At 35.4% G+C, this 24,399-nt stretch overlaps 2 protein-coding genes across 2 annotated transcripts in view; both read left to right on the top strand.

Annotated features, from left to right (window-relative positions):
* The window catches only part of LOC127862417 (mediator of RNA polymerase II transcription subunit 26-like), a 312,703-nt gene extending 304,261 nt beyond the window's left edge, over positions 1-8,442 (top strand). Inside the window, exons 4-5 of the transcript XR_008040604.1 lie at positions 7,929-8,093; positions 8,251-8,442. The gene's annotated coding sequence lies outside the window, so the exon portion shown is untranslated. The remainder of the gene's footprint in view (positions 1-7,928; positions 8,094-8,250) is intronic.
* LOC127861722 (microtubule-associated serine/threonine-protein kinase 3-like) overlaps positions 1-24,399 on the top strand; it is a 220,657-nt gene that overhangs the window by 59,470 nt on the left and 136,788 nt on the right.

The following is a 24,399-nucleotide window of genomic DNA, read 5'->3' as shown; positions in this document are numbered from 1 at the left end:
TACAAGACGTATGGTCTGTCTGTGTCTGTACTGCATTAATGAGTTTTTCTGTATTGTGTAGCTTATGATTTCACTAATTACAATTCCTAATCAACCATATCACAAAAAACAAACTTAATTGCAACTAGAAATGGCGCGGCAGAGGCCGACGCGTATCCCCACGCCGAATGTTTGACCTAGGTGTGCCCCAGGGTTGGTAATGGGGCCATGCATAGCTGAGATTGACCGTATTGTCATAAGAGAAGTTCATCATCAATTAGAAGTGAATTGGTGTAGAAATGAAGAAGTTATAGTAAAAGGCAATTTTGGGTGGGTGTGACATCTGTGGGCAGGGCGCCCCAGGGTTGGTAATTGTGCCATGCATAGTTGAGATTGACCGTATTGTCATAAGAGAAGTTCAGTATCAATTTGAAGTGAATCGGTGTAGAAATGAAGAAATTATAGTAAAAGGCAATTTTGGGCGGGTGTGGTCTATGTGGGCGGGGCCCCACGGTTGGTAATGGGGCCATGCATAGTTGAGATTGACCGTATTGTCATAAGAGAGGTTCAGTATCAATTTGAAGTGAATCGGTGTAGAAATGAAGAAATTATAGTAAAAGGCAATTTTGGGTGGGTGTGGTCTATGTGGGCGGGGCGCCCCAGGGTTGGCAATGGGGCCATGCATAGTTGAGATTGACTGTATTGTCATAAGAGAAGTTCAATATCAATTTGAAGTGAATCGGTGTAGAAATGAAGAAATTATAGTAAAGGCAATTTTGGGTGGGTGTGGTCTATGTGGGCGGGGCCCCAGGGTTGGTTATGGGGCCATGCATAGTTGAGATTGACCCTAATGTCATAAGAGAAGTTCAGTATCAATTTGAAGTGAATCCGTGTAGAAATGAAAAAATTATAGTAAATGGAATTTTTTGGTGGGTGTGGCCTATGTGGGCGGGCGCCCCAGGGTTGGGATTGGGGCCATGCATAGTTGAGATTGACCCTAATGTCATAACAAAAGTTCAGTATCAATTTGAAGTGAATCCGTATAGAAATGAAAAAATTATAGTAAATGGAAATTTTTGGTGGGTGTGGCCTATGTGGGCGGGGCGCCCCAGGGTTGGGAATGGGGCCATGCATGGTTGAGATTGACCGTATTGTCATAAGAGTGGTCCAGTATCAATTTGAAGTGAATCGGTGTAGAAATAAAGAAGTAAATGTAAAATAACCTAAAAAAATGAGTGATAATTTCTGACGCGGCCCCACCCCAACCGCTATAACTTTTGACCCAGGGGTCAGATCAAAATTCCAAATAGTGCAGGGTCGCACATATGCTCATAGCTACCATGTGTGTAAGTTTCAAGGTTCTAGTGCTTTTAGTGTAGGAGGAGATAGTGGCCAGGACGGACGGACAGACAGACGGACGGACGGACGGACGGCGGAGATAACCACAATATCCCCATCTTTTTTTCAAAAAGCGTGGGGATAAAGATACTTTTAAGAGGCTTGGCAGAATTGTTCGTGTTTGGGGTTGGGGGTGGGTGGGAAGGGCAAGAAATGCTTACTGTAATAATTGGCAATTAGGTGTACCTTGAATTAATTGATCTACCATATATTGTAGTCTAGACAGTCGCAAAAGTCAGGAATGCCACACAAAAGTCAGGAATGCCATGAGGGTTCCTGGAAAGCAGTTTCTGAGAGATTACCCTATGTTTCAGTGTGTTTCAGTGTACTTTTCTGAACCCTGGGTTGTACTCTGCACTTGAGTTTATGATTGTTATGCCCGTTGTTTGGCACTGATCAGACAGTGCTAAAGTGCTAGGTATGTTATGGAGAAAGTTTAAAGACATGCCGGTGCTTGTCTGCAGTATATGATCAGTTCATTTCACACATTTTTGTGCTCCCCATATAAATATGTATGTGGGGAGCATATACTGAGTTGCCAGCTTGGGGTTCCTTACTTACTTCCGTCACACTTTTGTAACAGTTTCTCATAGCGCCTTCAATATTTTACTGATCTTTTACATATTTGGCATGTAGGTACTTTACATGGACCTCTACCTTTTGATAATGTTTGAGGTCACTGGGGTCAAGGTCACTGAGGCTAATAATACATTTTTCTGTCACAATTTTGTTACAATTTCTCATAGCGCCTTCAATATTTTACCGATCTCTCACATATTTGGCATGTAGGTACCTTGCATGGACCTCTACCTTTTGATGAGGTTTGAGGTCACTCTGGGGTCAAGGTTAAGGTCACTGAGGCTAATTATAAATTTTCTCAAGGTCACACTTTTTTCCACACAATTAAACCATATATTAAAAAAGCATCATTGGGGAGCATCCATCAGTTTTACTGATATTCTTGTTTCAGCAATGGTTTTTATGCCCCCAATAGGGTGGCATATAGCAGTTGAACTGTCCGTCAGTAAGTATGTCAGTATGTGTGTATGTCAGTCTGTCCGTCTGTCCGAAAAAAAACTTTAACGTTGGCCATAACTTTTGCACTATTGAAGATAGCAACTTGATATATTGCATGCATGTGTATCTCATGGAGCTGAACATTTTGAGTGGTGAAAGGTCAAGGTCATCCTTCAAGGTCAAATGTCAAATAAATGGCGTCTGTCCGTCCGAAAACTTTAACATTGGCCATAACTTTTTCAATATTGAAGATAACAACTTGATATTTGGCATGCATGTGCATCTCACGGAGCTGCACATTTTGAGTGGTGAAAGGTGAAGGTCAAGGTCATCCTTTAAGGTCAAATTTCAAATATATAGCGTCTGTCCGTCCGAAAACTTTAACATTGGCCATAATTTTTCAATATTGAAGATAGCAACTTGATATTTGGCATGCATGTGTATCTCATGAAGCTTCACATTTTGAGTGGTGGAAGTTCAAGGTCAAGGTCATCCTTCAAGGTCAAAGGTCACTTTTTTTTTTTTAATTTAAAGCGGCATTCTCATGAAGCTGCACATTTGAGTAGTGGAAGTTCAAGGTCAAGGTCATCCTTCAAGGTCAAACATCAATTTAAAAAAAATATAATTTCAAAGCGGCGTTCTCATGAAGCTGCACATTTTGAGTGGTGGAAGTTCAAGGTCAAGGTCATCCTTCAAGGTCAAAGGTAAACAATAATAATAAAAAAAATCAAGTTTGTGTCTATTTTTGGACTTTGATTATCAAGACTTATGTACCCAAGATAACTGTAATCTGTTGGTAGACTTACAGACTTGTTTTTTCCTCATTCCAAAGTCAACAGTACAAAGGTCAAGGTCATAGGAGTTTATTACATGATAATTGTTTACATTTGATATATATAGAAGACTTTGACCTACTTTCATCTTGATTGGTATGATATCATCCAATTAAATATGATGGATATATGAAAGAAGCCTATTAATTTTGAGGTCAACCTGAGTCAGAAGTATCAAGGTCAAAGGAGCTTGTTACATGGAAAATGTTCCCAAACACTATCTAGAGATTGTAATCACTTAACCCTTTCCCACAAAGCAAAGTGGAAATCGCTATGTGCAAACAGCATAAAACCAGAACAGCTTGCAAGTAACTCACAGTCTTTTCAGGTTTTATGCTGTTAGCTGCCCATCAATATTTAAGGGTTGGAACAGGGCAAATTTTTCTCAGGACCGACAAGTGATTTAAGATAATCGGTCCGACTGACCGACACAATCGGATGAAAAATGGTTTCAAAAAGATCACTCAAATTGTATTATGTGCTATTGGATTAATAGAAGGTAAATGCTTTTTGTTCAACTTCTGTCAAAATCCTTTTTTTCTTACCTTCATTTTGTTGTTTTAAGTTGGATTTATTTTGACTATCACATCCGAGTTCAAAATCAATGGTCTTTGTTAAAAAAAGCAACCGAGTGCGTCCGCCATTTTGTTTGTTCCATTTAATTTCTCCACAACAAAAACCGCATGAAAACTTGTTTTAACAGGCAATGTTTAATTGAACTTGAAAATCAACCACCTCAGCTAAGAGAAAATATTTTAACAATAGGTGTTGTTTTAGACCTTGTGAATTGGCTAATAAACAGAAATTGAAGTCATCCAAAGTAGTGTGAATGGGTGTGTGCATTTAAGTCAACCTTGATTGGATGTCCCCCTAACTTTTCAAGAACACGGATTTGTAGAGCTGTGGAGGCTAAAAACAGTTTGACAAACAGGAGTCTAAAAAGTACGCCTTTGGTTTATATGTGGTTTTAATTATATCGACATTGGACATGTTTTTATTGTATTTTAATGTGATCAAAACCAATAAACATCTAAAAGGTACTTCTTTTGTTGTGATTTGCTGTTATAGTTTAGTCGGACAGTGGGACTGACAGAAACTGTTTCGGACTGACAAAAATTTCAAGACTGTCAGTCCGAATGACTGACAGATTTTTCTAGTTTTGGCGAACCCTGTTGGAAATGAAGCCTTTAAAACTCAGGGCTTACTCTGCCATTCGCCAAATTAGCCAATGGCTACAAATAAGAAAATTTGGCTTCAAAAAATTACATTTGGCTACAAGGATTTCTACATAATCACCAAAAAAATATCCTCATTAATAAGAATTAAGACATAAAAAGGTAAATTTGGCTATAGAAAATTTTGAGCCATAGGGAGCCCTGAAAACTTAAATCTAGTTAGAAAGGTCTTTAATTAAAATTAACTTTCTAAGGGACTACAAATGCCTCAAAATATGTGTCTAAGTGGTAAAGGGTTAAGATAAACTAAAAGTATGGTGGTTTGTGTCCCGATGTGAAGAGTATTCCAATTGATTTTGAGGTCAAAGGACAAGGTCACAGGAGCATGCAGTAAGTTACAAAAAGTCTCAATTAAATAATCAATTACATATGAGCCATGCTTTATGAAAAGCACATTTAATGCATGCATGTAACACCTTAACTGGATTTTTGCTAAGAAGAGACTTTCTTTAAATAGATAATATCAAAAAAGTGGAAAGTGTCGTTCCTGATTAGTCTGTGTGGACTGATATATTGACAGCTTAAGTTTACAAAGCCTATCCTAATTAATGTTTACTAGACCTCATATATTTTAGGTACTGTATTGAATAAAATGTTAACTGTGTTTTGTTTGTTGATTGTAGCAATAAATAGTAAAAACATTATGTGGCATAAAATCACAAGGTGAATGTTGGCATTGGGATAAATCAACCGTAAGGCAAAGTTATGGTGATGTTGAAAGGTTTTGATTGCAGCTATTATAAATGCATTCTTAGTTATTATACAGATATTATCCCACTAACGATGCCAAAACTTTGGAGATGATTGCTTGGCACTATATTGCTGACTCTATCTCTGATTCTGTCATTATCAGGACATACACTAATTTACTGCGGCTATGTCCAATTTGGCTTCAGCCTTGATTGCTCATGTTTGTCTGTCATGGCTGCAGAGGTATTACTAGTTGCCACTTGAGAAGCATTGGACAAAATATAAATACCATGGCTGAATCATTTTACAGAGACTTCTTTGGTTGGTATAACTAATATTGTTTCTATATAAACCCTCCTTAGTGAGTTACAATATGTATACCAGTTGCATTAGGTTTTTCTCTGTAGGAAATTTGGTTGCAAAAACTGTTGAATGGCAATGATCCTATAAAATATGTAAAATAATCATGATTAAAACTACCCTCTGAATAACACAAGCAAAAGGCATTATTATGCCCCTTACACCCCAATCAATAACACGACAACACAGTGTCTGATAGGCTTGATACTTTACATGTGCATGGGCTTTTGAAAAAAGATGACCTCTAATGAAATTTGGTAACTAGGTAAAAGGTCAAGGTCACTGTCACAATGAATGTGAAAATTGATTAAGATCAATAACTGGTCAACGAATTGACCAATTGACTCAATACTTCACATGTAAATTGGCTTTGGACATAAGATGACCCCTATTGACATTGGGGTCGCTAGGTCAACGGTCAAGGTCACGTCACAATAAATGTGATAATTGTTGATGATCAATAACTCGTTAACAAATTGACCCATTGGCTGGATGCTTCACATGAGCACTGGCCTTGGACAGTAAATGACCCCTATTGATAATGGGGTCAAAGGTCAAGGTCACGGTCACAATAAGTGTGAAAATCGTTTCCGATCAATAACTAGTCAACAAATTTACCAATTTACTTGATACTTCCCATGTGCAATGGACTTGGACAGTAGATGATCCCTATTGATATTGGGGTCATTAGTTCAAAGGTCAAGTTCACTGTGACAATTAGTGTTAAATCGGTTTCCATTCGATATGTCATCAAAGGATTGAATGATGGTTGTCAAGGCCCTGTTTTAGGAGGCATCTGTCTCTGACCGCAGAGCTCATGTTATCAATAGTTGAGCTATACTCTATAGTTCTCTGTACAGTCCAAAACATTGTTAATTTATGTGTATTATATTTATGATCAGTAAATCAGTAAATCTTCTAGTAATAATATGGCGGCACATTGCAGGTATTATAACAACACAAACTATTACTGGAATGTGCGTGTGTTTTATATCGCCATTAATCTGGTTGTTCTCACCAGATGTACAAAGCCATGAGTGATCAGTGCTGGCAAACAACACTGCTGGATCTAGTAGATTACTTTGTATCTATTTGTGTTACAAAAAACATTGTAGTTCTCAGCTGCAATGCAAAAAGCTAAGCTGATCGTTAATTAAAAATGGATTAAATGGAATATAGTGGTGTGGTTTATCTGAACAATATTGCTCATACGTTGTGATCAGTAAATATGGTTGTTTAGGAATATTGTTATAATTTAATGTCATTTATTGGTCTGGATCAATATCTGAGTTTATTGGAATGTTTGAATGTTAAAAGGATAACCCAAGTTTAGAAATGTGTTGCCTAACTTAGGATAGGTGTGATGAACATTGTCTGGATCTCATAAAGTACCCATTTGTTGGAGTTGATGTTCCTTGTCTATCTTTTTGTGTATTCTACATGTTCTACATATTATATGTGAGCTAATATTGCTTTATGTTCTCAGGTTTTGAACTGACAGACTTGTGTCACACAGACTTATTTAAGTCTGCAACATTATATAAAATAAGTAATATTTTATTTGTTTTGATTTTTTTTGCATTATGGGCAAAAAAAACATTGCTAATTAAGGAATTTGCATAAGGGAATACTTCATTTTGGGAATATTTTTTGTTCTTGCAAAAAAGACAGGAATGGCATAGGATAAAAATGTATGGACGCTGATTACAGGAATGATCTAGCAAGAACAAGGACTGGGTGATGATATTAAGAAAGAGCTAGGACTTGCTGCTATTCTGATGTAGAGACTGTATGAAAAAGAACTGTGGCATTTGATAACGATCTGATAGTTTCATTTTGTTTTTTGTCAAGTATTTCATTGCCCTTTATATTGTATATATTTCACGAGTTTAATTAATCAAGTTACAAACCCAGGTATATGTCAGATACAGAGATTGACCATCAATAGCACAAAGCACAGGTTTATTTCATGAATATTTACTATCTATTAGGTATAACAGGATACTGCCCTAGCGTTTTGTAACATAACAGGATACTGCCTTATTGTTTTGTGTTCATAACAGGATACTGCCCTATTGTTTTGTAACATATAAGGTGAGGCTTAGAATAAAAGAACAACATATATATAGATGAGCTATTTTTTCATTAATGCCGAGCCTGATAAATTTTAACCGATAGGGCAGTAACATGTTTTTAGCTCACCTGTCACGAAGTGACATGGTGAGCTTATGTGATCGTGTGATGTCCGGCGTCCGTATGTGCGTGCGTGTGTGCGTGCCTGAGTCCGTCAACAATTTGCTTGTGTAGACAGTAGAGGTCACAGTTTTCACCCAATCTTTATGAAATTCGGTCAGAATGTTTATCTTGATGAAATCTGGGTTGGGATTGTATTTGGGTTATCTGGGTCAAAAACTAGGTCACTAGGTCAAATAATTGAAAAACCTTGTGTAGACTATAGAGGTCGCAGTCTTCATCCAATCTTTATCAAATTTGGTCAGAATGTTTATCTTAATGAAATCTGGGTTGGAATTGTATTTGGGTCATCTGAGGTCAAAAACTAGGTCACTAGGTCAAAAACTAGGTCAAATAATAGAAAAACTTTGTGTAGACTATAGAGGTCGCAGTTTTCATCCAATCTTTATGAAATTTGGTCAGAATGTATATCTTGATAGAATCTGGGTTGGGATTGTATTTGGGTCATCTCGGGTCAAAAACTAGGTCACTAGGTCAAAAACTAGGTCAAATAATAGAAAAACCTTGTATAGACAATAGAGGTCGCAGTTTTTATCCAATCTTTATGAAATTTGGTCAGAATCTTTATCTTGATGAAATCTGGGTTGGGATTGTATTTGGGTCATCTGGGGTCAAAAACTAGGTCACTAGGTCAAAAACTAGGTCAAATAATAGAAAAACCTTGTGTAGACAATAGAGGTCGCAGTTTTCATCCAATCTTTATGAAATTTGGTCAGATTGTTTATCTTGATGCAATCTGGGTTGGGAATGTATTTGGGTCATCTGAGGTCAAAAACTAGGTCACTTGGTCAAATAATAGAAAAACCTTGTAAAGACAATGGAGGTCGCAGTTTTCATCCAATCTTTATGAAATTTGGTCAGAATGTTTATCTTGGTGAAATCTGGTTTAGGATTGTATTTGGGTCATCTGGGGTCAAAAACTAGGTCACTAGGTCAAATAATAGAAAAACCTTGTGTAGGCAATAGAGGTCACAGTTTTTATCCAATCTTTATAAAATTTGATCAGAATATTTATCTTGGTGAAATCTGGGTTGGGATTGTATTTAGGTCACCTGGGGTCAAAAACTAGATCAATAGGTCAAATATTAGAAAAACCTTGTGTAGACAATAGAGGTCACAGTATTTATCCAATCTTTATGAAATTTGGTCAGAATTTTTATTTTGATGAAATCTGGGTTAGAATTGTATTTGGTTAGTCAGGTGAGCGATTCAGGGCCATCATGGCCCTCTTGTTTTGTTTTATCATAATTCTGATCACCCATTTAAGGAAATAATAATATATTATTGATGCTTCTTGGCAATTTTGTGGGAATGAATATGATGTTTGATGTTTTTCGTGTTGATCATGACTTTATGTGCACTTTACCGGTGCTTAATATTTAAAAAATATGTTTTTAGCGGTTTTTGTTGCTTTTTGTGTATAAAATGTGGTATCAAACTCTTGTTGAATCTGAGTCATTTCTACTGCAAAAGGAGACTTTATAGTTGATTCTGAATAATAAATCATACCTTCAAACATAATTTTATATACAGAAGACATAATACCTGCAAACCTGATACAAAAAAGGTATTCCAGGCACCTTGTTATCTGGCCAATATCAGGGTAAAGGTATGATAAAAAATGATTCAAAATAAATGAGCCACGTTCTATGAAAAGGGGGTTTAATTCATGTGCATAAAGAGTAGTCCCAAATTAGCATGTGCAGTCCACACAGGCTAATCAGAGACGCCACTTTCCGCCTAAACTTGATTTTTGCTACGAAGAGACTTTCTTAAACACAAATTATCATAAAAATAGAAAGTGTTTTTCCTGATTAATATGTGCAGACTGCACAGGCTAATCTTGGACAACACTTACGCACATGCATTAAACCCCCTTTTCACAGCGCGCAGCTAAAATAATTGCGATCTAATATTAAGAAAGCTTGCATTGCAGTTTGTGTATTTGCACACTCATGTCAGTCAAGAGTGCATTCTATGCGTAAATAACTACAAGGTTCCCTCTCTTGCTTATCTAATGAATGACGTAGCCTTGTGTGAGAAGAGTTTGTAAAATCTGTACGGCAGATGAATTATTGAATGACGTAGCCTTGTGTGACAAGAGTTTGTAAAATCTGTACGGCAGATGAATTATTGAATGACGTAGCCTTGTGTGACAAGAGTTTGTAAAAGCTGTATGTATGGCAGATGAATTATTTAGCATTTATTGCAACCCCATTGGTAGGTCAATGTCCCCAGTGATTCCTGGATAATCCCATTTAACAGTAGCTAGTGCATGGAAATTTCTTGCTAAAGATACAGTGAAATTTCGAATAAAAATGAAAATCTCGTCACTTTAGAACGATTACTGCTAATTATTTTTTATGAACTTAACGCATACTCTGCATCTTGTCCTATAAAATCTGAAAAACTAATTTTTTCATTATCTTGTGCCATGGTTAAGCAAATCTGAACATTTAGGGTCATTATATTATATGGAAAAAAATATAGATATGACCAAGGATTGCTGACTCATGAAAAAGTCAAACAGTCTGGCAGTTAAATGCTGGACTGTAATATTGTCTGATTATTTAGTTTTCCTACGTTTTGAACCCTTGTGCAGTTTTTACAACATACCATTATTATACACCCATTACCATTGTACCATTGGTAATGGGGGCTTAAAGATGATGTCTAGGTCAAGTTTGAATATGTTTCATGCCGGGTCAAAAACTAGGTCACGGGGTCACTTAGTGCGTTTTAAACTGAAAGTTTGTCTGGACGTTAACTATGTTATTCATTGTTAAATATTTAAATTTTCTTGGTACATTTGTTCACTTTCATGGGACGGTGTGTCATGCTAAAGAAGTACGTCGATATCTCCAAGGTCAATGTCACACTTGGAGTTGCCCATAAATGAGCTTGTCCAGGCCATAACTTTGTCATTTATTGTGAGACTTTAAAACAATTTGGCGCATTTGTTCACCATCATTGGACGGTGAGTCATCCGAAAGAATTACGTCGATATCTTCAAGGTCAAGGTCACACTTCGTGTTCAAAGGTAAAACATGGCCATAAATGAGCTTGACCGGCCATAACTATGTCGTTCATTGTGGGATTTTAAAATAATTTGGCACATTTGTTCACCAACATTGGACGGTTTGTAATATAAAAGAATTATGTCGATATCTCCAAGGTCAAGGTCACACTTTGAGTTCAAAGGTAAAAAATGGCCATCAATGAGCTTGTCCGGGCCATAACTATGTCCTTCATTGTGAGATTTAAAAATCATTTGGGACATTTGTTAATTATTATTAGACGGTTTGTCATGCGAAAGAATTACGTCGATATCTCTTAGGTCAAGGTCACACTTTGAGTTTAAAGGTCAAAAGTGGCCATAAATGATCTTGACGGGCCATAACTATGTTATTCATTGTGAGATTTTATAATTACTCAGTACATTTGTTCACAATCATTGGACCATAAGTCATGCCAAAGAATTACTTCGATTTCTCCAAAGTCAAGGTCACGCTTGGAGTTCAAAAGTCAAAAATGGCCATAAATGAGCTTGTCTGGGCCATGACTATGTCATTCATTGTGAGATTTTAAAGTGACTCTGTACATTAATTTTGTTCACAGTCATTGAACTGCGTGTCAAAAGAAAGAATTCAAGAGTTCAAAGGTCAAAATGGCCATAAATGATAATGGCATAATAAATCTTAAAAATCACCATAAATGAGCTTCTCATGTTTTTTGAAGACAGCATGCAAAATATTCTGTGTCAATGCAGCATATGGGGGTATTTGTCATGTCTGTGACAAAGCTCTAGTTATTTCCTGGTTACTGTTTACTGCCATTTGAGATATATTGTTTCAAGGTTTTCATGGCATGTCTGTGTAAATAGCTTTAACCTTTATTGTAATAGAGGCATAATAAATGCCCAAGGTAATAATCTTCCATGAAGGTTATTTTTAATGCAAAAAGTGTTTGTTTTTAACATTAGATTGAAATACTATATTTACTTGTATTATCACAATTTTTCTATACAAGCACACGCATAATAAAAGCTGTAAAACATCTGAGCCAGCTTGACAAGAATGGTTTTTTCTCATTTATTTTACCATGTTTGACATTTACGTTGACACCAATTACATTTGCATACATAAAACATGTGGTAATATAACATATAACATAAAAGGCACACTCTTTTAGAATCGTTTTTAGCGGTACATAAATATATAAAATAAAATGCAAACGCAATCATTCATAAAAGTTGACAAACGTACAAACTTTATTGTCAGAATTAATCATTTTATAAGAAACAAAAAAAACAATAAGCATGCACGCAGAGACAGAAAAGAAGTTTCTCATGGAAAAAAGCTAGGGACTATTGGGGTTGCTTTTGCTTACTGAGACTTTATTACAATTGTCATATGACACTGCATACATGTTATTTTTAATACACCATGATTGTTGGTAATAAAACAAGTAGATCTAGGACATTATTGTTTTACATGTATGTGAGTCATTTTTACAACCTATCTCAAGTGTTACTTAAATTGTTAAGGTTTTTCTGGCTATGAATTTCAGGATCATTTGCCTAAATTAAAGTATAGCAATATATCGAGCACTTAGAAAAATCTGGACAAAACAGGAAAGAGGTGAAATACGATGTTTGTATTTTAAGTGAAGTTATGAAGGATAGAGATTCACTATGATAACTGTTAAGTAATGGATGTGTATTGTGAGTGTATACAAACAGATTGATGACATGCTATGATAATGGTGATGGAGATTTGTGATTAAAAGTGATTACAGAATGCAATAATTATTGTGCACTTGCAGTTTTCTACAGCAAGTCATGGAGTTATAGTTCTTTGGATATTTTTTCAAAAGTTAACAAAGTTTATGGGATTTAAAATGTAGGAGTTGCTTGGAGTTGATATTTGATATGGTAAAAGGATACCAATGAAATTAAAATGAAGTGAAGGTTACAATATTTGTGAAGGAAATGTGAAGGAAACCTGCAATGGTAATTGTGGGAAGTTATTTAGTGAATGTGACTGAATAGCGCAGCAGTATAATGAAATTTGAATAGGGATATTTTAGGAAATCGTTAACAGCTTGCAGTTATTAAAATGTATTCCAGTTTTCTGATATAACATATGTAATTCAATGTTAAATTGAAACTGTATGATTTAAGCATACATTTACTAATTTATAAAGACTTTCACAGAATAGAAAAATGTAAATAAAGTCAAATGTTCAAAAAAGAATGTGATCATTATATACCAACCTGTGAAAAAATGCTTTCTTTCATGAAATTGATAATTAATTAAGCTTTTTATGCCCCTGAAGGAGGGCATATAGTGATGGGACTGTCTGTCCGTCTGTCCATCCGTTCGTCTGTCTGTCCGTCTGTCCATCTGTCCGTCCATCTGTCCGTCTTTCCGTCACACTTTGCGTTTAGGTTTCAAAAAATGTTCATAACTTCTATATCCCTTGAGATGTAACCTTCATATTTGGTATGCATGTGTATATGGACAAGGCCTTTCCATACGCATAAAAATTTTGACCCCTGTGACCTTGACGTTGAACTTAGGGTCCGCATTAAGGTTTCGAAATCTGTGTTTAGGTTTCGAAAAATGCTCATAACTTCTATATCCCTTGAGATGTAACCTTCATATTTGGTATGCATGTGTATATGGACAAGGCCTTTCCATACGCACAAAAATTTTGACCCCTGTGACCTTGACGTTGAACTTAGGGTCCGCGTTAAGGTTTCGAAATCTGTGTTTAGGTTTCGAAAAATGCTCATAACTTCTATGTCCCTTGAGGTATAACCTTCATATTTGGTATGCATATGTATATGGACAAGGCCTTTCCATACGTACAAAAATTTTGACCCCTGTGACCTTGATGTTGCACTTAGGGTCCGCATTTAGGTTTCGAAATCTGCGTTTAGGTTTTGAAAAATGCTCATAACTTCTATGTCCCTTGAGATATAACCTTCATATTTGGTATGCATGTGAATATGAACAAGGCCTTTCCATATGCACACAAATTTTGACCCCTGTGACCTTGACCTTGAACTAAGGGTCTGCGTTAAGGTTTTGAAATCTGCACTTAGGTTTCGAAAAATGCTCATAACTTTTATCAAAGCGTTTATAGGGGGCATATGTCATCCTATGGTGACAGCTCTTGTTTTTATATAATATATATATATATTTTTTGAATATTTACTTACAGAAATTTTATATTTTATTTTTCTAATTTTGTAAATGGGGGGACATTTTTTTTGGGTAAAATACAGTTTTAAAAACTTTTGTTTTTGTTTACAAGGTTATTCAAAATGACACATTTCCTAAAACATCAATACTGCTTCCTACAATTCTTAGAAAATAAACTAATGTTATATATGAACACTCTTAACACACCCACATCACCTGACCTTATTTTGACTTTGTCCTTGACCATTATGGACTAATTCAGAAGGTCAAAACTCCTGGTTAATCCAAAATGACACATTTTATATAACATCAATACTGCTTTGTTCAAATCTATTATAACTGAGTGTATATTATCTATAAACACCTTTAAGTGCCAGCATCACCTGACCTTGTATTGATTTTGACATTGACCTAGTTTTTGATGTTTTTGAGTGGGCCAATTAATGAAATTGCAGAAGGCCCGAAATATTGGTTTATCCAAAAAATTGTGTTTTGTGTAGTCAATAAAGCCTGGTTAATCTCATTGAACCCAATCAAAGCATCCAAATTACTTGACTTCACTTTTACATTGACACAACCTACTTTTGGATGAAGGACAATTTAAAGGTCAAAATTCTAGGTTAACTTAAATTGACCATTTGATTAACAAAAATTGTATTTACTAAAAAAAGCTTTGATTCTTCCATTCAACATGCAGCTTTCTCACATCACCTGACCTAATTTTGACCTTGACAGTGACCCACTTTTTGACCAATGGATCAATACTGATTAATTGAATGCAGCATCTTGTTGTTTAATATTCTTATCTTTGGTAGATTTTTCAAAGGTCACAGTCTTTTTAAAAGGATTGCTTTATTTGACGAGATCAGGTTGTCTTGTAGTGCCTATATATTGGTAACATATGATGGATGTCACATTGACGGCTATCGGAAATCTGGAAATCTGGCCTCACCTTCAGCTTGCTATTGGGAACGCATTCAGCTATTAAGCTTGACAATATCGTGCCATGATGATCCATTGTGTAGCATGCTGAATCAAGTACCCATGTAGAGAGAAGATACTTTTCACTGTTTTATCAGTTTTTCAATGGAAAAAGGTGCTAATTGTGAGGAGTTACTTGAGAATGTGATTGGGGGATTGAGAGTTCAATCAAAGGTTTCCAGTGAACCTAAACTGGGTAAGCTTCCAAGTATTCATTGTCATTTGGGCAGAAATCCTTGTGTATCTGAAAAAGATTCAAAGAAATCGAAAGATTCAACTGCTTCTCAAAATATTAGTATCACTGCTGGAACAAAAGTCCAACAAGATAGTGCAGTGTTACCTAGTATTAGTTCAGTGTTACCCAGTATTTCTGGGGCTGATAAGGGGATTTCAAGTATAAGTAATGAAACAGAATCAAATTCAAACAGGAAAAAGTTATGTTTGCAGCGTTCAAGTCTTCAAATACCACCGTTGACAAAAACTCCCACCATTGTTGTGACCGAGAATGGACCAGTATATAAATCAGAAGCCCTTCTGTCTGTCCCTGGTTTTAAACCTACAGTTCAACAGACTGGTAGCACTCTAGGGTTATTTGAACAAAATGTTTCAAACCAGTCAAACAAGAAGAATTCTAGGCTTCAAGAAAGTAACATTTCAAAAAGAAATTTGAATGAAAGCCTTGTCAGTAATTTGAGTCTGTCAAAGACAGAAGTTGGGGAAAGGCATGGAGGAGACGTTTCAAAAGATGAACAAATTGTAATGGCAGGGAAGGAATCAGAGATAAGTTATTCTGGCCAACGTTTTGGAAGTATGACAGAATCTACCATTTTGGAAGAGGAGGTGCCAGTGATTGTGAGAAGACGGGGATGCACACTCCGTGTGAAGATTACCTCAATAACTGACGCTGATCTGGAGGAGTTTGAAAGAGAATGTGTAGGTGCTTTTTTTGTGTCTTTGTTTTCCTGTATTGCAACTATTTTTAGAAGAAGTTAGATAGAGTTGCAATTTAATCAGTCTTTCCAAATGTTTAAGTACTTATTACAAACCTTTATTTTATCATCACATGGTCATTGACTGATATTGCAGATTTTACAATAATAGAAACTAGTGTGTGGTATGGCTTGTATCATGTCATCGTATACTTTTACTTCTTTACCAGTATGAAGGCCTCTGGGCTTTTCCAAAGTTAGGCTCATTTCAAAGTTTTGTGGCAATATGGAGGCATCAGATTCCTTTGCATATAAGTCCTGTTACTGTCTCCTACTTGCTATGCAGTCATCTGTGCTTTTGTTGCTGTTGTTGCATTATTATGCCCCCCTTCGAAAAAGAGGCGGTATATTGTTTTGCACATGTTGGTTGGTCCGTCTGTCGGTTTGTCGTTCGGTCCCTCCACCAAATGGTTTCCGGATGATAACTCAAGACGCTTAGGCCTAGGATCATGAAACTTCATAGGTACATTGATCATGACTGGCAGATGACCCCTATTGATTTTCAGGTCACTAGGTTAAAGGTCAAGGTCTCAGTGACTGCAAATAGTAAAATGGTTTCCGGATGATAACTCAATAATTCTTAGGCCTAGGCTCATGAAACTTCATAGGTACATTGATCATGACTGGCAGACGACCCCTATTGATTTTTAGGTCACAAAGGTCAAAGGTCAAGGTCACAGTGACTCGAAATAGTAAAATGGTTTCTGGATGATAACTCAAGAATGCTTATGCCTAGGATCATGAAACTTCATAGGTACATTGATCATGACTGGCAAATGACCCCTATAGATTTTCAGGTCAAAGGTCAAGGTCACAGTGACCGGAAACAGTAAAATGGTTTCCGGATGATAACGCAAGAATGCTTACGCCTAGGATCATGAAACTTCATAGGTACATTTATCATGACCTTCAGATGACCCCTATTGATTTTCAGGTCACTAGGTCAAAGGTCAAGGTCACAGTGACTCCAAACAGTAAAATGGTTTCCGGATGATAACTCAAGAATGCTTACGCCTAGGATCATGAAATTTCATAGGAACATTGATCATGACTGGCAGATGACCCCTATTGATTTTCAGGTCACTAGGTTAAAGGTCAAGGTCACAGTGACTCAAACAGTAAAATGGTTTCAGGATGATAACTCAAGAATGCTTATGTCTAGGCTCATGAAACTTCATAGGTACATTGAGAATGACTGGCAGATGACCCCTTTTGATTTTCAGGTCACTAGGTCAAAGGTCAAGGTCACAGTGACTCGAAATAGTAAAATGGTTTCTGGATGATAACTCAAGAATGCTTATGCCTAGGATCTTGAAACTTCATAGATATATTGATCATGACTGGCAGATGACCCCTTTTAATTTTCAGGTCACTAGGTCAAAGGGCAAGGTCACAGTGACAAAATACGTATTTATTTAATGGCTGCCACTACAACTGACAGCCCATATGGGGGGCATGCATGTTTCATTTTCTCTCCCTTCTTCTAAATTTTCAGTTGCCCTTGTGGTATGCTGCATATTGGTCTCACTTAATCTGTCTCTTTTATCTTTGTTTTCTGATAGTCTCTTTCATCAAAGAAGACTGTTAACATGTTCCTTTTTCAACATTAAAAATATATAATATATTTTAAACAATCAAAATGTTTAGTTTCATTATGCAGAACATTATGTCCCTGTTCGTAGTTTGAAGTGTACACAATTATGTAATTTCATCCAGGTTTTCAAATGCAGCACACTTCACATTGCTTGTTTACCTGTTTACTCAGCCTTGTTAACAAGGTTCGTATCTGGGACATAACATGATAAATTCTTTATAAAATGCGTGTTGTTCTGAGAAAACTGGGCTTAATTCATGTGCGTAAAGTGTTGTCCCAGATTAGCATGTGCAGTCCGCACAGGCTAATCAGGGACTACACTTTCCGCTTTTATGGTATTTTTAGTTTCAAGGAAGTCCCTCCTTACCAAAAATCAAGTTTAGGCGGAAAGTGTCGTCCCTGATTAGCCTGTGCGGATTGCACAGGCTACTCTGGGACGACACTTTACGCACATGAATTAAGCCCAGTTTTCTCAGAACAACACACAAATGGTCTTCACGCCTTATGGATTCATGCCAGATACAGATTATAGAACTTGGTTTGTCATTGGAGTTATGTTGACACATAATAATTATGTGGCATTTCTGAATTTCAGTACCTTTGGTTTGAATGCTTTTGTAAATCTGTAATTGATTTAATCTGTGATACTAGGTTGTTGTGAATAATGAAGCTTCAGAATTGAATTTATTTAAACAAAGATTAACTGTTGTTCTTAGCTCACCTCAGCAAAAAGTTCTTATGGTGAGCTATTTTGGTCACCATGTGTTGGTATCTGTGGGGTGTCAACTTTAAGTGTGTTATCACACTAGATGCCACACTTATCATACAATCATGATGAAACTTGCTCAGAATGGTTATCTTGAAAATATTGAGGTTGTGTGTCTTAAACTAGGTCACCTGGTTAAATCTGAGAAAAAATTTTTTATCAGTTAAGAGGCCACATTTATTACTCATATTAATGAAACTTGGTCAGAATGTTTTCAAATCTTAGAGATACTTTGAAATTACATGAGAGGCCTATTTTATGACTATGTTTATGAAACTTGGTCAGAATGTTTTCAAATCTTAGAGATACTTTGAACTTACATGAGAGGCCTATTTTATGACTATGTTTATGAAACTTGGTCAGAATGTTTTCAAATCTTAGAGATACTTTGAACTTACATGAGAGGCCTATTTTATGACTATGTTTATGAAACTTGGTCAGAATGTTTTCAAATCTTAGAGATACTTTGAACTTACATGAGAGGCCTATTTTATGACTATGTTTATGAAACTTGGTCAGAATCTTAGTCTTGACTACATCTAGTGCGATTTCGAGGTTGGATCTCCTGCGCCAAAAAACAAAACCTAAAGGAAAGATAATAGAAAAACTTTGTGCTCACAGTAGAGGCCATATTTATGAAACAATCTTGATGGAACTTGAAATAAATGTTTATCTTCACAATTTCAAGTCTGACTTTTAATCTGGGTTGTGTGCATCTAATTATAAAACAGTCAACTTTCAAAGCATTTTTTTCTTTTTGGTGTCATTGTCAGATGTTTTATTTCATTTTTTTTTAATACAATATACAGCCTAGAACCACCTTATATATCATTAGAATTTTGTTAGAACTGCATGTAATACAATACAGAACTATGCAATGAGGCACTTCACAAGCTTATCAACAAATCTTCATCTGCCTAAAAATATTTGAACTATTTGGGTACAATTTGACAACTGAGAACAAATGTGGGATTAAAGATCAACAAAAGATGAGGAAAGGGAAAAACAAATCATTGCCCTCCAGTGTTATTTGTTTTTTAAAAATCAGGTCCTGTAATGGACCCCTTTCCCAATAGAAAACATACATATATTATTCCCAAATTGGACCTTAAATTCCTAATTGAGGATCAATTTTTTTTAATTTTTTTTTTTCATCTCCCATCAAGCATTTCAAGGTCAATCAATACAGTGAAAACACTATTATTCTCAATTTTGAAGTATTTTTAAGCAAAACAAAAACCACACTAATTTCCAAATTTAAGTCAAAATGTCAACATTTTCCTAATCCAACTGTTTCCCTTTCATAAAATGGTGAGAAAAAAACACTGCCACCATAACAATGTATAAAATTGTTACCATTCAAAACATTTCTCTTGGCTTTCCTTTATTTAATACAAATATTAAATATTGTGCAAGACTTGTGTGAATGCAAAGATGAATAGGTTCTCGTACGAAAACTCAAATAAAAACAAATCTCATGTTTTGTCTTTGTAACCGTTTTCTCCCCACGGTCAGTAATATCGCATGGCCCAAAACAACATGGATTAGTTTGGGCAAACAGCGGTAAATTTGCTGCCACCAGTTCACGTTGAATTTGTGAGCAATTATTAAATCCAAACTCAAATGTCTTCTACTAATTTTATTTCACAATCACACATTAAAATGCAAATTTTATTTAAAATGTGACTGAATATAAATTTATTTATGCTTCATATACAGACTTGTGCCAAAAGTGAACGTCATAACGTTTTGAGTAATGGCTGCATTGGTAAGGGCAGTAAATATACAACGTTCAAATGAAATAAAAATGTAAGGGTTATATCCCTTCCTATAATCAATTATTTTTCTATGCTTCGTGACATCATCATGACGTATTTATATCTAGAATATGACGTAATCTGCAGCCGAAATCGTGTTATAAACAGTCATGGTAGGTGAAAGGAAAGAACTCACATCTGACTCGAAAACAGCTGTTGTTTCATTGTTTCAATCAGGTCTTCGACAAACAGACATTTCCCGAAGATTAGGCATACCACGGACTACAATAGCTGGGATTATAAATATATTTTGCGCACGGAATAGTGTTGAAAACTTAATGAGAAAAGGAGCCCCGCCAAAAATAAATGAACGTGAAAGTTTGGCATTGTTGCGGATCGTAAAACAAAACAGGAAAAGAACTTTATCGGACATAACTGGAGATTTCAATCAAAATAGGAACGACACAGTTTCCAGAAGAACCTTACTGAGGAAATTGTATAGTGAAGGATATCACAGGCGTGTAGTTGTAAAACGGATTCAAATTCGAGAAATCGACCGGAAGAATCGCGTAAACTGGTGCAGAACAAACAGAAGGAGGACTTTAGGCCATTACTGGAAAAGGGTGATCTTCAGTGACCAGTGCAAAGTTGATATCGGGACCGACAATAAGGTTTTCATTTGGAGAAAGGTAGGCGAAGATTGGCTACTGTGTTGCCTTGGAACTCCCCCAACCCCTAAGTTCAGTTTGATGATATGGGGTTGCATAACATACGAAGGTGTCAGTACTGTAACTGTTCTAAAGGGTAACATTAATGCTGAAAAGTATATTTCCATCCTAGAAGATAATCTCTGGCCCGTTGTAGCTAGCCATTTCCCGGATGGAAGGTACATATTCCGGGACAACAACGCCCCGATACATAGAGCTGGGGATGTAAACCAGTTCATTCTATGATCTGGCCTGCCCAAAGTCCGGACTTAAATATAATAGAGAATGTATGGCATAGGCTTAAAAGACAACTAAAAAATCAACCCGATGTCGTAGACACACAAAATAAGCTTGAGGCAGCCATTCGGGACATCTGGATAAACATTCCTGTTGAATATATTAGAAACTTGTAATAAAATCGAAAGGCTATATAACCAAATATTAAGGTAAATGGTTGATGTTTAATATGTTTAAACCGCTTTGTTTTATTAAGCATAATTGTTGACGTCAGCCATTCAGTTTTTTGACGTTCACTTGTGGCACATCACTGTATTTGTGACAGTTTAACTAAGTGTAAGGTAATATTGGCATTAGATATTTTCTTGTTGAATCTGCGCAAAACTTCATGTCTCAGCCAAAACTTGTCCATACAATGATGGATTTTGAAATAACGTAGAGTACAAATGTCAACTGCCATAAAAAGACTCCTGGCATTTAACATGTCCTGTCAGACCTGGCCATGTATTGATGGATTTTGAAATCAATTACCATGACCTATTTACCACCATCACAAGATGACATGGTGCTTGTAACACATGTCTCCCTACCTCAAATGTCAAGGTGACAGAGGTCAAAGATCAAAGTTCACCGTAAAACACCTTATTAGGACAGACTTCAAAATCAATATTATGACATTATTTTTCATTGAATTCGTGGGTAGACTGATCAATAAATATATCTTTGTTTTTCACGGATTTTGTATTTTTATCAGTCGAATTGCAGGGGAGCAAAAAAATAATAAAAGATGATGTGTAATCAACACATATTTTTTAAGAGTTTCTGTGCTTTTATTGGAGAGAAATAAAAAACATTGATTTGTATAAGGTTGTTTTGTTATCACAAAGGACTTGTTTATTGGCATGTAATAAACAGGGCCCACTACTCCATCTGATAAACAATCAACACATAACAAATTTCAAACACAAATTCAAATTTTTTGCTCATATGGAAGAAAAAATTGCAAAAAAAATGGTATCCACTGTATTTAATATGATTTAAAACCAAGTAATTTGATGACGACAAGTATAAATGATTTTTCACTGAGAGGAGTTTTGAGAAGAATGTGGAATGTGGGGGCATCTGTGCCCAGCTATAGACCCGTTCTTGTTTAATGTTAATGTTTTCACGTAATATATTGATCAATACAGAGCTTATAATGACAGATCGACTAAATGTAATGTTACGTTGGCACAATATATTTTCCTGTTGGATCAATATAATGCTTTTCTCATTTACTACAATTAAGATGAAATGCACTTCGTTAAATGACATATGGACTGAATATAGACAATCTGACCAAAAATAAATCACATATTTTTTTCATCCATTTTGTACCAATAAGCCAGTCAAGAATAAGCCTTAGGCTTTCTATGCAATCGAGCTAAACTAAACAGGTTTAAACTGTAACCGGACCAGGGGAAATCTGTGCCCTTATATGTATTATTTCTTTGTTGTATGATTTTAATTATATTAATTAGACAAGACATATCAATGATTATTGATTTATTGTTATAAATATATGTTATAAAGAATGTTCAATTTTAATGTATGACTTTGCCTATTGATGAACATTGAAATTCAAGAAATAACTTCTATGAGTATGTTTGTATATTATAAACAATGACTTTATTCGTTTATGTAATTTACTTTGAATAATTGAATATTTTTCATATAGCTTTGCTTTGTTAATTTGCAGAGCAAATTGTTTTGGAGAGTGAGGATGTGTCACAGAGTTACAAATAATAATATAATAATTGTAATTAAAATCATACGACAAAGAAATCATATTCAAACATATTCACAGAAATCAATTCAATGTCTATAAAAATGTAACTATTGTATTGTATGAATTTATAATGTACTCAATCAAAATCAACAATCAAAATCAAATAATAATATAATACTATTTGTAACTCAGTGACAAAACTATATTTCAGCCTCCCTCTGACGAAATGGGATTAAATGCATGTAAATGTCCCATTTGATTAGCATATGCCGTCAGCACAGGCTAATTGGGGCAGCTACTTTTCGCTTACTTGATTTTCTCCAAGAAGAAACTTAAAAATTTTATTTAAAAAGAAAATACTGAAAAGCAGATAATTTTGTTCTCAATTAGCTTGTACAAACTACTCAGGCTAATTTTTGACACCAGTTAACCCTTTCCCACTCAGAAGCAAAGTGATAATGGCTATGTGCAAACTGCATAAAACCAGAACAGCCTGCGAGTAACTTGCAGTCTGTTCAGGTTTTATGCTGTTTAAAGGCTCTATAAAGGTGAAGATACGTAATTATTTACAGATTTTTAAATATTTTTTTCATATTTTATGTATAAAGGTTATCAAAAAACAATATATATATGCTATTGGACATAATAATAAAAATATAAGCAATACAACTTGTTTTGAGCTCAAAATAAAGTGTCCTCCAAGTCAATTGTGTTTACAAACAATCATTTTATTTACATCGCTGTTAAATACTCGCGAAAGAGAAAGTGATAGTGACTCAGGTCACCAAAAATATAACGATGACTTTTAACGTTTTCCGGTATCACTCACAAAGTAGGTCTCTTCTAAATGGTTAAAACGTTTGTAGTGATCTTATAAGTTACTTTCTGCTGGTAAAAAGTTGTTAAAATAGAATTAAAATTGAAATTTCTTTTGGCTTTTTTTAGCATATGTCAACGCTCTGAGGCTACACATCACGTTAGCTGCAAAAATGTAAACATTTCTTCCAATTATGAAACGGGTTTATCTTCCATAATTCTTGAAAACGTTGTACCTAAGCTGTGTTATTAGCAGTTTTTATGCAAGAGTAACTGAAATCCGGTAAAAATAAGACCAGTTGATATGCATAATAATTGGATTTGTGACCTTTATAGAGCCTTTAATTCCTGCTCATCAGTATTTAAGGATTGAAAATGAAGCCTTCAAAACTTAATTTAGTAAGAAAGGTCTTCAATTAAATATGACTTTCTAAGAGACTACAAACACATCAAAATAGGTTTCTAGGTGGGAAAGGGTTAATGCAGATGCATTAAGCCCAGCTAGAAACTGGCACCAAAGAGCAGAGTTCATCCTCAATGGAGCCTCTTTGAAGTGACCAGTCACATATAATTATTTAAAATTAAAACACTTTTATTTTCCTGAAGTTGTCCATTTCCAGGAGAAAAGTACTGAAGAAAGGCTTAATGTTTATCACTGTAATCTCAAGATTTGTTATCTTGGACAACACAATTACTGTAACACAGTCTTCAACATCATCCATTCTCCTTAATGCTGCTTTAATTGTCTTATTTGCTCACAGTCCTGAAGTCATATTCCAGAAGAACAAAATGAAGAAATATCATTAAGCA

The sequence above is a fragment of the Dreissena polymorpha genome, chromosome 16, assembly GCF_020536995.1.
Source record: "Dreissena polymorpha isolate Duluth1 chromosome 16, UMN_Dpol_1.0, whole genome shotgun sequence".
Taxonomy (NCBI): Eukaryota; Metazoa; Mollusca; class Bivalvia; order Myida; family Dreissenidae; genus Dreissena; species Dreissena polymorpha.
Note: the sequence above shows the minus strand (reverse complement) of the source record. Positions and strands in the feature narration are given on the sequence as shown.